Genomic DNA, 4700 nt, shown 5'->3' on the forward strand with positions numbered 1-4700 from the left:
GGTCCTAAGTTATAAATTTCTTTAAGTAATACCTAATGAGAGAGACTAATCAATTATTTTATGCTTTACTTTTTTGCATAGGCTCGGACCGAGGTAGAGAGCTCTGGAGCTGAGGCACAACATCACCAGATTATGGAGCGGATTGCCCAGCATAGGGCAGAGCAGTTGATGCTGCATGTTTGAGAGTTTCGCAGATCCTCGGACGTGACAGTGCCTTACCTACCTTTATATCCACGGCCTATTTACAGAGGTTTTTCGACGACCTCTCCCTCAGGATGCACCACCCTTCCTACCTGATGTGTACTACGCTTTATGTATCGAGGACATTGACACTACTGGTGGATATGTCCTGGGATGTGGACATTTTTTCCATTTGTCTTGCATCACCCAGGAGCTAGTACGGTTCTCACCATGTCCCTCTTGTCGTGCACGCGTCGACCTAGCGACATACAGAGTTTTGGGCATTGATGATCTTCACCCAGGCCTCGTTCGAGTAGATGCCGTAGAGAGAGAGAGAGAGGGCTATAGCAGCTTTTGGGACTCGTGAGCTCCCGAGTACACCAGCACCAGCTCCTCACGATCCTGCCTTTGAGGCAGACCTCCCCGCAGACATTCGACGACCCCTGTAGGCCAGCACAGCCTCCTCGACGCGCACGTAGACCGACAGTTAGAGATGACAATTTTGATTGGCTTGCCGTTGATAGTGACTAAACTCAGACTAGCTGGGTTAGCTCACTTACATTGTACTTAGATTTATGGACAGTGACTAACCTCAGACTAGCTGGGGTAGCTCATTTTCATTCTGATGTACTTATTTGATGTTTATATCATTATGAGTTTTTTCATTATTGAGTATCATTACATTTTAGTTGATGTTCTTGATTTTATTAAATTTTTTAACACTTTGGCTATCATATTGTTTGTTGAAAATCTCAATGCCATCGTACCCAAACAAGCCCCGATGGGAACCAAACTTTGCAAGCATGTGGGGGGCACCCACCCCCAAATGCTTGCAAAGTTTGGTCACAATCGGAGCATGTTTGGATTGTAATTAGCGCCCAGTGCGGATTTTTCAAGTCTCTTGGTGCTTAAGAGGCCATGGAAAATCCGAGCCTTCCCCATACCATCGTATCCAAACATGCTCCGATGGGAACCAAACTTTGCAAGCATGTGGGGGGACCCACCCCCACACGCTTGCAAAGTTTGGTCACAATCCGGGCATGTTTGGATTGGTAATTAGCGCCCAGTGCGGACTTTTTAAGTCTCTTGGTGCTTAAGAGGCCATGGAAAATCCGGGCCTTCCCCATACCATCATACCCAAACATGCTCCGATGGGGACCAAACTTTGCAAGCATGTGGGGGGGACCCACCCCCACACGCTTGCAAACTTTGGTCACAATCGGGGCATGTTTGGATTGGTAATTAGCGCCTAGTGCGGATTTTTCAAGTCTCTTGGTGCTTAAGAGGCCATGGAAAATCCGGGCCTTCCCCATACCATCGTACCCAAACATGCTCCGATGGGGACCAAAATTTGCAAGCATGTGGGGGGAACCCACCTCCACACGCTTACAAAGTTTGGTCACAATCGGGGCATGTTTGGATTGGTAATTAGCACCCAGTGCGGATTTTTCAAGTCTCTTGGTGCTTAAGAGGCCATGGAAAATCCGGGCCTTCCCCATACCATCGTACCGAAACATGCCCCGATGGGGACCAAACTTTGCAAGCATGTGGGGGGGACCCACCCCCACACGCTTGCAAAGTTTGGTCACAATCCGGGCATGTTTGGATTGGTAATTAGCGCACAGTGCAGATTTTTCAAGTCTCTTGGTGCTTAAGAGGCCATGGAAAATCCGGGCCTTTCCCATATCATCATACCCAAACATGCTCCGATGGGGACCAAACTTTGCAAGCATGTGGGGGGGACCCACCCCCACACGCTTGAAAAGTTTGGTCACAATCGGGGCATGTTTGGATTGGTAATTAGCGCCCAGTGCGGATTTTTCAAGTCTCTTGGTGCTTAAGAGGCCATGGAAAATTCGGGCCTTCCCCATACCATTGTACCCAAACATGCTCCGATGGGGACCAAACTTTGCAAGCATGTGGGGGGGACCCACCCCCACACTCTTGCGAAGTTTGGTCACAATCGGAGCATGTTTGGATTGGTAATTAGCGCCCAGTGCGGATTTTTCAAGTCTCTTGGTGCTTAAGAGGCCATGGAAAATCCGGGCCTTCCCCATACCATCGTACCGAAACATGCCCCGATGGGGACCAAACTTTGCAAGCATGTGGGGGGGACCCACCCCCACACGCTTGCAAAGTTTGGTCACAATCGGGGCATGTTTGGATTGGTAATTAGCGCCCAGTGCGGATTTTTCAAGTCTCTTGGTGCTTAAGAGGCCATGGAAAATCCGGGCCTTCCCCCCCATACCATCAGTTTGGTCACAATCGGGACATGTTTGGATTGGTAATAAGCGCCCAGTGCGGATTTTTCAAGTCTCTTGGTGCTTAAGAGGCCATGGAAAATCCGGGCCTTCCCCATACCATCGTACCCAAACATGCTCCGATGGGAACCAAACTTTGTAAGCATGTGGGGGGGACATGGTGATGGAGATTTTTAACAAACGATATGATAGACAAAGTGTAAAAAAATCAAAAAAACATGAACATCAACTAAAATGCAATGATCCTCAATAATGAGAAAACTCATAATGATATAAATATCAACTAAGTACATCAGAATGTGAGCTAACATAGCCACTCTAGGTTTAGCCACTAACTCAAAAGATCAAGGTATTTTGAAAATGAGCTACCCCAGCTATTCTGAGATTAGTCACTCCCAAAAAATCTAAGTACAATGTAAGTGAGCTAGCCCAGCTAGTCTGAGCTTAGTCACTATCAAGATAGAGATCTAGTCAGCAGCACCCTCTCTAGCTCTCAACTGCTCTAGAATGCTCTCATGGTCATCCACTCGAAGCCGAAAACGAGGGTGAGAACTGTGTTTTCGGCTCTGTACTCGATCAAGAGTAAGCTTGGTAGCAACCACTAGATGAGAGAACTTAAATGCCTCTAACTCCCACTTCCACTGCTGGAACTCAAGACTCCCGATGAAGTCGAATCTGCTGGTAGAACCGGCCTACCACAATCATGCTATGGGCATCATAAGAAAACCCATGATCATCCACTGTATCCTGGTCAAGGATGCACTTTGGCCTAGTGCAACTCATCAGATAGTAGTCTACTCCCTCGCTATTTCCCTCACTGGCAATGACAGCAAATACATCACCCTCCTGTAGCAAATCTGTCAGGTCATCATAACTGACCATGAACGCAGGACCTATGTGCTCATCAGACAACAGTGGATGTGAAGGATGCTCGGGGGAGAGGAATGTCTGTATCCATGCATCTGCCCATCCTCTCGAGGCACAATGTGACCAATCGCCATCCATACATGCTCCATAGAAGCATGCAAACCGTCATGTGTAAATCGTGGGACGTGCTCTTGATGGAATGTAAGCCCAAGGTGCCAGGTACTGTGTCACAATCATGGGAGACTCTACGGTCAATCATGCCACCATCCACATGCCAAAAAAATCTCCTGACAATCCGAGCATCACGTTTGGGATACGATGATGCTGCACTCCCACACAAATGTTGGGAGCACCACTCGACTACGTGGCCCGCATCTCTGAACCGCTGAGCATCCTGCCCGCAACAGCTGATGACGCCTCAGGGCACGTTTCACACACGCGCCCGCACCATCATGCTCTCCCTTCCCGTGACCAGTCTCAAAGAATGACCAAATCACTGGGATACTAGACTGCACATGCCACCTATAAATCCATAAAATATAGTCTTAGTTATTGTTTTCTTTAAGATGTTCTAGTGAATTTAGTTTAATTGCAAATGTAAGAGAGCCATAAGTACTACCTATAGAGCCAATAGAATTATCGTGATGACTTGAACTGTGTGCCACAACCATCCGACCAAACCCATCGCTGGCCACGTATGATCCCACAATCTCCTAAAAAATCGTCATGGAGACGAAAACAGTGTTGCACAAAATGTGCATCATGTGAACGATCATCACTGATATAGAAATGATACTCTCGAATAATGACACGGGTCTCGGGGGGGTACTCACTATGCCATCTACATGAGCCTCTGCATGTCGATAGCTAATGTGGACCATAATAGCAACCTGGTGAGGTAAGCAATACAGACGTTTAGGACACAAAAAATCAAATAAGTAATGTAGCTCAAACACGAAACAAATATTATGAAATATAACCATTACCTGCTCTGAGAAGTAATACTCAGATTGTATCTCCTGAAAAGGTGTGAAGGTGTAGTTCTCTGCAAAATCAATCACAGAGACGACCACACCAATAGGAAACTCTACCAGGCATGCTCGGAACTGACGATCCTGCCACTTGGCACAATGATTGTGCCGTATATAGGGATAGATCTGCTCCCTAAATGTGGCTGTGAAGTGACAACGTGGTGTATGTTTGTCCACGAGTTGCAACTTCATGGACTGTCCACCACTCTGGAGCTGGTGTGTCACATACTCATAATGTTGCCATGCCACTATCTCTTGGTCACTTGCATCAAGATCTACCATCTGTAGATGTGCAAGTGAACCACATGATGTGCAATTGCTCTCCACATAAGGCATCCTATGGAACTGGGCATCCTTCGTG

This window comes from Cibotium barometz, chromosome 7 (assembly GCF_041138505.1).
Source record: "Cibotium barometz isolate CiBa-2024 chromosome 7, ASM4113850v1, whole genome shotgun sequence".
Lineage (NCBI taxonomy): Eukaryota > Viridiplantae > Streptophyta > Polypodiopsida > Cyatheales > Cibotiaceae > Cibotium > Cibotium barometz.